The 13,032-nt window shown below is 40.6% G+C and overlaps 1 protein-coding gene across 1 annotated transcript in view; it reads left to right on the plus strand.

The window, feature by feature from the left end:
- Positions 1-13,032, plus strand: part of LOC137258953 (sodium- and chloride-dependent glycine transporter 1-like) — a 34,502-nt gene that overhangs the window by 1,294 nt on the left and 20,176 nt on the right. The gene's annotated exons all lie outside the window — the stretch shown is intronic.

Raw genomic sequence — 13,032 nt, forward strand, 5'->3', positions numbered from 1 at the left:
ACGATATCACGTTGACTGTCAGAGGTGAGACAGAAATTATTTTATTATTGTGTCACGCAGGTGTTTACATAATATATAAAATCGCAGAATACGAACACATTTATTGAAGCAATTACCACCATGAATTGCAATCATTACGCACACTGAGCAGTGACATCTGAAAGTAATAATTAGAAATTAATTATGCTATTTTTCACGTCAACTGACGTGTCAAAGAGTGCACATCGAGTGATATTGCTGGGACATTGACAAAAGCAGCATAAAAACCAGAACACACTCACAAACCATCAGAGCTATGGAGACACCGATTTCTGAACGATGTTCGATATATGTGAATACAACGAACTCGGGACACAGAAAGTCATGCCACAGGCGTTTTGTTGCTATGAAACTTTAACAGTTAAAATTTGGAATGGAGAAAGTGAGTGAGTGTAGGTTTAGGTCGTTTAAGCAATATTCAAAGCAATATCATGGCGTGGGACGCCAGAAATGTGCTTCACACATTGGACCCGTGTGTGGGATCGAACCAGGGTCCTCAACGCAACGAGCGGACGCTTTAACCATTATGCTACCACAAAGCCTCTGGAATAGAGAGAAGAATGAGATACAGTCAGTGAACCATGCGGATAGCGTGCATAGATAGATGTGATAGATTTCTCATTTTAAACACGTTATATACATTTTTAGGTCTCTATGTAATGTTGTGTCTAATGCACATATATCTCACTCTATGCGCACATTCTCACCACTTAGGATGACAAATCCCCAAAGGTGCAACTTGTGCATTAGTAAGTGTATATTTTTTTCATAATCACTACCGATGCACCTTTATGATTTTTTGTTGTTGTTAAAACCCGCAGTTTGCAGTTTTAGAGCTGTCAGACTTCGGGCTTTAACTGTTGAATTTTACACCAGCCAACCTAGTGGTTGATATCACAAACATCGGGTAACGTGCGCATAATACAAACGTATGTTATCAACCAAATTATTGTTGATTTCATTTAGTCACCTCTTGCGACAAGAATAGGTCGCAGTCGACCAACCGTCATTCACGGCAGCGCCAGTTAGAAACGTGATCTTAGAGTGAGTGACTTTAGTTATATAAATGGGAATTATCTAGTAGTCTACGGACATGTAAGATACAGTTATTTGTTTCCCCGAAATGAAAACTGGGAACGATGGGATTTTTTAACCTCTGTTTGACAAGTGGAGGGCAACTCGAAATTTGATGCATCTGTGACAAAATGATATCCTATGTAATGCCCCATTATGCGACACGTTCCCGAATTATTTCAGATGAACGATTGCCTAAACTTCGCATATGTTATGACTGGTTCCACCGCCGCGGCTGGATACGCTCACCTATTCGCGAACACCTGGTATTATCATTTATTTCATAGTGATTCATAAACACATATATGGTCGCCTTATGGTCATCGTATCTGTTGGTGTCGATCATTGGATTGTCTGGTCCAAACTAGATTGGTCAACGAACAACATTGTACATTTTGTATAACTGCTGAGAAAGCTATATACTCAAAATAAAGTCACAAGTGTACATAAAATCTACTTTTAGCATATATCATGTTGACTTGTTTTTTCTTGTCGTTCCTCCCTTCTATGTAAGCTTTGGTATAGTACAAGGAGGCCTTCCTTCATAAGTCATAGTCATTCGAGTGTCATACGAAATGGTCATATGTGTTGCAATGTACCCCGCTGCCAATTCGGAACTTCTTGGCAGTACTTCTTTTTCTCGAATAACAGTGCATCACGCATGCCGCACGGAAATTACCGATGTTTTGGGAATGCAAATAGATGGTAGGGAGATAACTCTAAATTTGTTTTTCTTGTGTCGTTTGAAGGATCCAGCGATGGCTAGGCTTTGCCTCGCATTCCAATAAATATATTTTGGCAAGACGTTCAGATCTAGTCCCTGTGAATATTAAAAAGGGGAATTAGACCGCGGCAATTTTACTAAGGCTGAATAAAAAGGTGAAATGTTTCTCGGGCATCGTCGCATCACTTTTGTCTGTGCGCGTCGCAGTTTTGTTTTTGTTTTGGTTTTGGTTGTTGTTGTTGCCATTGAAAGCAAAAATGACTTGGCCACGTCCCGATAATCAATTTGAGAATGAGCGTCGGTAAGAACGACTGTGATTGAATCTGTAACTCATTAACTCGTGCTAAAATTCCCAAGCTGTACTTCTAACAGAAAAAACCCCCATAAAATGTATTCCTCCCGCGTCACATTTTTTTTTTTCAAAAATTAAAAAAAAGTCCCACCGCCCTCTTCACTTTTGAAAAATATGGGCCCGAGAGCCATTTATTTTTTCCAGTATTCTAAGACAACATACCTGCGGAAAAACAGCAAGATGCACGATTTGAAACATTCAATTCACACAGGTTGACTGACGTGTACGATCCGATACCCAGTTAAAACGTAACATCGGAGTGTTCTGTAAGATGAATACGTCGTGCACTGGTTCCTCGGAGACCATCGGATGATGCATCCTCGATGTCTGTTCATGGTTTTAAATATGTAACTTAATCAAACATCAAGGGCACATCAACTCATGCCCCCTCCCAATGAACAGCTTATAATGTAATGTAAGGACAATAGCCCGTTATTTATTCAAGGATATAATAGGCTACGAGATATCATATAGATTTTAAGGACTTTGTACCGCGACGCGAAGCCAGTTTCTGTGTGCAAACATTGTCATTAATAACGTATGCTAGGTTGAACCACTCACGGAGTAGCTCATGTTATTTATTCACTGCAGCTCTATTGTAAACCTAGAAACATATAATGGTACCTGCACGACCCTGATCAAAATCTGACGCCACAATTTACTCCGTGCTGTAGTTCAACAGCTGTCGCTGCCACCAGACCCACATAGCTATAAAGGCTAACGAGTACATGTTTTGCCGCCGGCATGGTCTTTTAGACATGTTCTGTGTTTGTTTTATGAACATTCAGATGTGTGGACGTATTTTGCAAAGTACCTGTGTTTGCCATAAACATGCGACTATGCTTGTCGTACGAGGCAACTAACGGAATCGGGTGGTCAGGCTCACTGACTTGTTTGACACATGTCATAAGCTCCCATTTGCGCATATCGATTCTCATGCTGTTAATCACTGGATTGTCTTGTCCAGACTCGAATATTTACAGACCACCGCCATATAGCTGGAATATTGGTGAGTGTGGCGTAAAACTAAACTCACACACCGCTATGTAAAATAGAAAATTATTAAACCGAACACGAATTAAATGAATTATGCAGCTTGTAAAATTACAACCGATGCGGGTCAAAAATATTTTGTTATTGTTTTTCTATTTGCAATGAATATTACACGAACTGCTGACTTTACGCAATATCCGTGTAAAATATCATGTTCTCTCCTTAGAGGATTCATTGCAGTCCCAGGTGCAGGTACGTAGTTGTTGAGGAAGCAGGGGTAGCAGACAGTCTTAGTAAACTTATCCTCAGTACTTTTCGTTACACTCCACCACTACTGAGTCTAACAAAACATTATGGGAGGTCGCGTCAGGTAACCTTTGAGATTGACCAATCAGAACACAGCTTACCAAATCGCAAAAGTGCACATTCGCACATCCCTCATGAACTTTTTATCTCGAAAAGGTTCGTACCCGAACGATTCCGAATGCTATTTAGCGTACGATCGCTTCCGGGTGATGCACACGACGTACGTACAACCATGTCAACGGAAAACCAAAAGCGTATATACTGCAGGTCAAATAACTGTGTTATATGCGGATTTTTGTTTTTATGGAGAGATCAGTGTCAGTGAGCTGAATATTTTGAAAGTCCCTCCGACCCCTAAATAGTAGCCGTTGTCTGATTGGTTAAATCTACTTAACCGTCTCGTGTTTGATTGGACGGTGATTGGTCGCTCAAAGGTTACCTGACACGACCTTCTAATAGGTTTTGTTAGACTCGGTGGTGCAGTGTAACAAAATACACTGAAACTAAGTTTACTTAGACTGTGCTGTAGTTGTTTATATTATACTACTGAGAGATTGCTAAGGACAATGGTTTGACGGTATCCAAACAATGTGTGAAAGATGAAACACCAGGGGTGAGGTGCTTGTTAAGGACCTCAACTTCAGGATGAATGGAAATATGTTGTTTCTTTTGTTATTTAAATTCATACGCAGAAGAATATTCAAAATATATAACGTTGCGTAATCGAATATCAGTCAAGTGATCAACATCATGAGCATCGATCAACGCAATCGGGATACGATCACGCGTGTCAACGTGCCTGACCAACCGATCCTTTTAGTCGCTTCTTACAAAATATATGGATTGCTGAATACTAATTCTTATCTAATTCTTCACAGGTAGTAGTAGTAGCAGCAGTAGTTGAAATGTAGAAAATGAACTCTCATAAAAGTAGCAATCATGTTTATGTCTTCTATTTAAAAACGAAAACGACCCAGTTGCGTTTCTTCTGCTGGTAGGTATAGATGTCTGATTGAGCAAGGTTAGTGACCGAAATGAGGGGTCAAGGGTCAAAAGGATCATTGCTTCTTCACTGTCAAGGAAATGTAGTCCAGTACTTTACAATGATACCATTTGGGTATATTATTAAGGGAGAAGGAATGACATGGACGTTGAGATGTACTTACACCTGTTGAGCGTGATCCATCATGGTAATCCGTGTAACATCATGATAGATGATGGCGAGGTGAAGGTCGCAAAGAGTTCACCGCGAACAGCACCTTTTGCATCAAACTTGCAATGAGACCACGTATACAGATTTGAAAAAAATCAGATTGTGTCTTTTCAAAGAAACGTTTAGGTACAATGTATATACTTTTTGTGTTAGTACCGTTAATATCTAAGTCAATCTGAACTTTTCTACAGTATTCAGACGCTGATAGTGTTCACTTAAATATAATACCATTCGTAAGTGCGGTATATTACAATAGGCTATCAGCGTTGAAAACGTTGTTCCTGCGGAGACGTCAGTAGTAATATTTATGAAAGGTAGCACGGAAAGGCAGATCCTGGTTTGAGATCATGGTGTTGAAGAAAGTGATCGTGCCTGACATACCTTAACACAGACATACGACAGTCGCAGCTCAAAGATGATCGTAACTCACTTGTCTTAACATATACATACGGCAGTCGTAGCGCTAAGGTTCAGTCATTGTTTTGTTTCAAAATCGCGCTACGTGTTCGATGTTATTTAGATTTTTTATACCTCTGGGTTAACAACTGTATACACAGTTTGTTTAATATCGAAATCATTCTCTTCGTAATAACCAGGAATATGCAGATCTGCAGTGTGTCATGACTGACTAGACTCCCCTAGTAGGTCTTAGTTGTGACATGGCATTGTGGGTAGGTCTGAGTGGTGCCCTTGCGGTGTGGGCAGGTCTGAGTGGTGACATGACAGTGTGGGTAGGTCTGAGTGGTGACATGGCAGTGTGGGTAGCTCTGAGTGGTGACATGGCAGTGTGGGTAGGTCTGAATGGTGTCATGGCAGTGTGGGCAGGTCTGAGTGGTGACATGACTGTGTGGGTAGGTCTGAATTGTGTCATGGCAGTGTGGATAGGTCTGAGTGGTGACATGGCAGTGTGGGTAGGTCTGAGTTGTGACATGGCAGTGTGGGTATGTCTGAGTGATGACATTGCAGTGTGGGTAGGTCTGAATGGTGACGCGGCAGTGTGGGAAGGTCAGAGTGGTGCCAATCCGGTGTAGGTAGGTCTGAGTGGTGACTTGGCAGTGTGGGAAGGTCTGCGTGGTGACAGGCAGTGTAGGTAGGTGGGAGTGGTGACATGGCAGTGTGGGTAGGTCTGAATTGTGTCATGGCAGTGTAGGTAGGTCTGAGTTGTGACATGGCAGCGTGGGTAGGTCTGACTGGTGATATGCAGTGTGGGAAGTTCTGAGTGGTGACCTGGCAGTGTGGGTAGGTGTGAGGGGTGACATGGCAGTGTAGGTAGGTCTGAGTGGTGACATGGCAGTATAGGTAGGTGGGAGTGGTGACATTGCAGTGTGGGTAGGTCAGAGTGGTGACATGGCTGTGTGGGTAGGTTTACATGGTGACTTAGCAGTGTGGGTAAGTTTGAGTGGTGACTTAGCAGTGCTGGTAGGTCAGAGTGGTGACCTCGTGTTTAGTGTCTGTCTGTGTACTCTTGACAGTGTATGTAAAACTAAGTGGTGACTTAGTAATTTGTGTAGGTTCTTTTAGCTACGTAATTCTGATCGGTGACTTGTCAGGGCTGGTAGGTTTGAGTGGTGACTTGTCAGGGCTGGTAGGTTTGAGTGGTGACATGTCAGGGCTGGTACGTTTGAGTGGTGACTTGGCAGTTCACGGATATCTGAGTGGTGACTTGGCTGCGTAGGGAAGAACTGAGTGGTGACTTGGCTGCGTAGGGAAGAACTGAGTGGTGACTTGGCTGCGTAGGGAAGAACTGAGTGGTGACTTGGCTGCGTAGGGAAGAACTGAGTGGTGACTTGCAGCCGTTCAAGGGAAAGCGTTTTTGTGACTTGTGGTAACTGGCAGGTCTGAGTGGTGATTATATTTTAGTAGTGCGGAGAAATGTGAGTGGTGATTTATTCTTGAACGGTATCTTGACAACCGAGTGTTTTATCTATGTGGTGACTTCGCATTATGGGGAAACACGTCACACAAAGCAAACAAAGAGCATGCATATGTCATCAATAACACCAGGTTCTGTCAAAGACAACAAAAGAAAAGAAAGGGGGAAAAAACAAACAAAAGAAACCCCCGAGAATAATTGGCGGTGAAAGTAGTGTGTGATGTACAGAATGCGATCACAACTTTGCACCTTTGTTTCATGCTGTCAAGAACTGTCTGGATAGATGAGAAGATTGTTCGACTTTCTAGGGATTTGCCGAGAAAAAGGACGACGAGCACTCCATTTCACATTTCTCACAAACATCCAGACACACGTTTTCACGGATCGACATTCTTCTCTTGACTTCATACCTATGTCTGCGACCTGTGAAGATCCAGGTTAGAATTGGTCTTCAGTACCCATGCTTGTCGTGAGACGCGACTACCAGGATCAGTTGGTCAGGTTTGCAGTCTTCTTTGACACTTGCCATCGTATCCCAGACGCTCATGTTGTTGATCACTGAATTATGTGGTTGGGATTCAATTATTTACAGACCGTCGACATGCAGTTAGAATAATGATGAAGGCGCCATTATGTCTATTCATCCTGAAGTCGAGGCCCTCAGGAGGTACTTCAACCCTGGTGTTTCAGCCTGTACACATTGTTTGGATATCGTCAAACAATTATCCTTAGCATAAACAACTACAAAAGAAATGCATGGACATATACATCAATGAAATGTATCTCCTTATGTAATTTAACTTTTAATTGAGGTGACATTAGGTATAACGTCGTACTTACGATCATTCGTTCATTTGACAACGTTTCGACGTTTCGACATTTCTCAGAAAACGACTTCATGCTTTAATAATGTATAATCATGTGCCCGTCATGTGTAGCCTTCCGTACATTATTCTTGCACATTTGATCCACGTCATTGTGAAACAAGTCTGTTTATTGAAAGATATTTGATGAAATTCATTTTCCGGAGCAGCAAAAACAGGAAACGCTTTCATTAAGTATTAATTATAGTAATGTGTTAGAATATTGATGATTGTTTTACAATTCGTTCTTTGTATAACCGTTTGGTAACATATGCTATCAAACAGTTCATTCACGATTAAACTTGAAAAATACGCTTCTCATAATTATAAACTATAAATGCCCGTCGTTGCTGACATTACTTTGACACCTCTTTGTTTGGGCTAGCGTCAGTTATTCGTAGTATGTTCGGTCCGTTTTCTCTCTTTTTTTTCGTTATTTCTTTTTGTTATTTGGTTAGGACAATTAATTCGTCTCATGTGGTTTCATTCAAGTTGTGATACTGCTACAATGATTTTGTTCAGCCGATCGAAATCCTTAATCAGACACCGAACATTAAACAATAATTGATGAAAATTAATTGTGTGGATGAGCTGAGTAAATGTAGGTGTCACGTGACTTTCGCTGCTGCTTTCTGCTCGGTGGCGGTGGCGAGAGATCTTCTCGCTCAGAAACCTACGTGCTGCCTATCTGTTCGTGTTGACTTGAAAAGTCTTTATTTTCACTGACAGGAAGTCATTTCATAATGCAGATGGGAAACGATATATTTCATCAAGGTCACGCGAACCAATTAGACGTCAACACGGACTCGATGGTAAGTTAACGTGTGTTAATCCTAATCTCCAATTGCAAAATATACTATCTAAACGTCATTTCATCTTGAAACATCAGGTTGAGGGAAATGCGTTTGGCGTTTGTAGTTCTTTGATGACGACCGCCTTCGTGGTGTTGTGGTTAGAGCGTTCGCCGGGAGAGCTTAACATCCGAGGTTCCATCCCCGGCCTCGTCATACGACAAGACGTTAAAAGTATTGTACTTGTTGGTCCCTGTCTGGCACTCGGCATTAATGTTTAAAGACTAGTCGTTTCGGAGTCAGCGGGGTATACATGTTTAACTGCGGCCTGGTATCTCAGTGAACTAGCACTATGAAACCAGCTAATATTTAAACCTGACCTAGTGAAAACAGCCACACATACTCGTTCAGGTCATTCAATACTATTTACTACGGACTGAAAACGTTGAACATCAAAAAGACAAATTTGCATCAACATAAAGTATCTGTATTAAGTGCATGATCAAATTAAAGCGAGAAGTTGTACAGTTATTTTACGCGTCATTCGGATAAATAAATCGTTTGATGAAACAGGTTCTTGTGAACATTTTACGGGTTTCTTTGTGCCACGATCTGCCCCAGGGAGTCCATGTCGACGCAATGCATGTGTAACCAGCGTGCGAAATATTTTCCAAATGTGGCAACCCAGTGGGTCTAGTTATGTCTGAACGTTACAAGGCCACAAAATAATTCACTAACCCGAAATTGAATTTAAAAACGAAGCAAAATAGATGAAAACAAGAGTTTCATCATTAAACTTCTCATGTGAATCACATTTGTGTCAGGTCCTAATCGGGCATAAATTGAAAGAGTGTTATAACTTAACAAGTCAGAGATAGTGGGATATTTTAAACGGAATACCCATGAAATTCGTTGAGCCAATCAGGTGACTGGAAATCTACTGGCCCGACTGGACTTTTACTAGATCCGGCCTAGCAGGCCAGTGGTTATTTCGCACACTGTGTGTAACTGCTTGGGGCTCACAACTGGGATGTATGAATTTGTGCGTTTGGGTGGTTTTTCTGTTAGAACACGTCGCGTCGCATGAGTTTTGTACGTAATGTAAAATAATGATGCGGGTGATTAGATGTTGAAGGGCTATGCGGGTATGATATTGAGGGAAATGAGTCACTGAGTGAATGAGATTAGTTTTACGCCGCACTCAGCAATATTTCAGCTATATGGACATCGGTCTGTAAATAATCGAGTCTAGATCAGACAATCCAGTGATTAACAGCATGACCATCGATCTGCGCAGTTGGGAACAGATGACGTGTCAGTCAAGTCAGCGAGCGTGACCACCCGATCCCGTTAGTCGCCTCTTACGACAAGCATAGTCGCCTTTTTTGGTAAGCAAGGGTTGCTTTTGACCTATTCTACCCCGGGATCTTCACGGGTCTGGGGCAAATGGGGCATGTGATATTAAAGAAAAACAAATGATCTACCAAATATGTAGCGATGATTCAGCAAGTACTACGGGGTGATGGTGAAGGGAATGTGTTGTGGTGATATTGAGGGTGATGTCTTTGAGGGTGCTGTTGGTAATCTTGGAGTAAGATCGATGTTATGAGATTGTTTGTTGCTTAACACATCACACAGCAATATTCCAGCCGTGTTGCGGGTGGTCAGGCTCCCTGGTTTGATTGGCACATGTCATCGTATCTCAAATGGGCAGATCGATGCTCGTTCTGCTGATCACTGCATTGTCAGGTCCAGACTCCAATAATTACAGACCGTACCATATAACAGACACACTTAAAGTGCGGAGTTATACAACAAACAAACAAACAAACAAACAAACAAAATAATACCCTCTTTGGCGTGAGCAACTTTAAAATTTCTTGTAACTAAGGGTTGTAAAGAGTAACTCCTTTCACTGATCCCTAATAGTATACTTTAGTTTGTCTTAGTGGCAGTCCCAAACCCATTTCGCAGGCGAACAAGACGGGTTTGATCTTCTTGCCCACTCACTCTCAATGTCAAGTTTGTGGTAGGTTCATGGTGATGCAACTTACCAAACGCGGAGAAGTGGATGTAGTAACGATAAACACAAAAATGCATAGTAACAATGTTTTATGCAAATCCGGTTTCAACTATTCCGAATGCATTCGACAGCTAATTTCACACAGGCGGGGCATAACTCAGGCATGTGTGTGCTCTGGAATAATCTTACCGTGGTCAGGACAAAAGGAGATATTATTACTCACCCGTTGAAGACATCACTGTTTAATAATCTTTATAGATAAAATGGATAAAATTATCATTAAAACGCCCTCACGTTATCAGAAATGAGCGAGCCACTGTAACTTGATAATGCCCACAAAATGCTTGCCGACGGGCCATTATCAAGCCCGTTGTTAGGTGCCGTCATAAGTAGCTCAGCTGTTGAAGTTCAATCACCTACGGCTCGCTTAAACTTGGGTTAATTATTGACGATATATCTGGCTCACATTCGTCACATGTACCTGTGCCATTACATTTCTTGCTAGTGCCCACCATAACATTTGTACCATATATTACAGCATAAAGCAATGAAAATATAGACTGGAAATCTCACGTTGTTGAGCCCTGAAAACAATGGCGGCTGGTAGTATGGGCAGAGGTCAAGGTTGAATGCCGTCACCCTCAATAGTGACGTCATCGGTGTTGTTCTATGACGTGTTTATGGTTGTTAGTAGTAAATGGTTTTAAATCGATGCTGTTGTTTTTATGCGTATTTTATTAAAAATTCCATTCATTTTAGCTATAATAACGGTAACGCTATTTTTCAGGGCATTATCATTTGCAGAAGTCCTCGGTCGTTTCAACTGCCCTCCTTCGTCAGGCTGTAAATGAAAGACCTCGGGCTTCTGTAAATGATAATGCCCTGAAAAATAGCGTTACCCTGATAACAATGTTATAACACATTGTTTAATAACATCGCGTGTTGCCCTGCGTGTGACGTCCAAATAGTTTACAGTTATAAATGACGTCACTGTGCTAATCCCTCTGTCACGTGATTAGACCTTGCTTGGTTCGTTGACAGATGACTCGAGTCATCACACTCTGGGCAGTTTCCATCAAATTATGTGGGAGAATTATTGTAAACAGAACAGTAAACTTGAATTATCATTTTATTAAAGTCGTAAAGCGATTTGGTATCAAACTCACTTTCACTCGTTTAAAAACAAATCATTAACTCGCTCAATAAAAACGTAAGGTCTTTTATTATCCTCTTTTAAATTCTTTTCTCCCTGCAGTAATGGGGTTAATTTAGTTCATATTCCTACAGTAAAATGTTCAAATTACTGACTTTGAAACGAGTGTAAAGTATCTTTTTATTTTTTGTTGAGTTTATTATGCACTTTTTTGAGGTGAAGGTCGGTTAAACCACAGGCAAACTGTAGCGCATATGGGGTTGCGCAGCATAGAGAGTATGACAATTCTTCTTATATGCGAAGAGGACTGGTCATTTTCTCTATGATGCGCAACCCATTTGCGCTACAGTTTGCCTGTGATTAAACAAGAGTGAATACAATCGCCCTATCCTTCCGATTACACTTTCAGTATTATGATGTATATTTTGCGGATCGTTGAGATACTTTCTCATGAAACTAATCTTAGTATCTACATTTAGCCTTGTTAAATATCATATCATACGAGGATATAGCGTATGCGGTTTTTTTAGCGTTTTTAAATTGTTTGAATAATATTTACATATACTGACACATTTACTGTAGTGTACCATATTCTAAGCCTTTACACAATCGTTAGAAAATCACAGGCAACTATTACTGCAACACGTGCTTTAGTTCCTGTGATGTACAAAATTCAATATGTTTGAACTAATATTGCAGTGTGAACAAATGAATAAACAGCGATTCAATTCCACCTTATAATTAAAACTGATAATATTAATGAAAATGATTTATACATTTTATGAAATGTATAGGTGCACATATTTAAAGGAATTGTCTTGTTCATGGAATTTGTTTGTGTCGTGTTGTAGACAAAACAATTATGAATATTGAATGAGCAGGTGCGCGTTTATCGGAAACGTGTTATGATTCATTATCATTGTTTTCGATAATATAATGAAGTCAAATCCAATCAAAACATAATGTGATGGCAATGCATCTAACTCAAACAATGTTTATACGAAAATTGTTTAAACATATATAAACCAGGTCATGTCGTAATTTAGAGAACCTTACATTCACATTCTAATGATGTTATACAAAAAAAGAGATCTGTTTGCACCTTTCCTTGCGTACTTATGAAGAGAAATAGTCACATAATCATAAGAATACTATGACTAAGAATTTATATCCTAAATAATAGTCAGGTGCTGTGAAATATTATTTTTCATTTACGTTAAATAGATGCCAAAGAGTGGCGCGAGTTGCTCACGATAAAATACGCCGTTAAACCGTCTAATTGTTGATATATTTAGGACACTATTGCAACAGTAAAACCATTAATTTTATGGTTTGTCTAACGGGTGTCTAATTCTGCCGTAGCAGGGGAGATCTGTTTTTACAATTAATGGAACTTGAGAGAGATATATACTAATCAGCAAACCAGCGTCGACATTCCGACGTCAGCAAATGCACAAAGTATGCCATGACGTCACCCAACATAACATCTTTGAGAGGCATGTTTAGAAGTTGGTGAATCAGATAAGGACAAAACTTTATGGATGAGCGACTTCTTTATTCAGGTGGAGTGACGTTTCGATACAGCTTCTTGTATCGTTGTCAAGCAAGTAGGAGGCAGATGGGTGGGG

This window comes from Haliotis asinina, chromosome 12 (genome assembly GCF_037392515.1).
Source record: "Haliotis asinina isolate JCU_RB_2024 chromosome 12, JCU_Hal_asi_v2, whole genome shotgun sequence".
NCBI lineage: Eukaryota > Metazoa > Mollusca > Gastropoda > Lepetellida > Haliotidae > Haliotis > Haliotis asinina.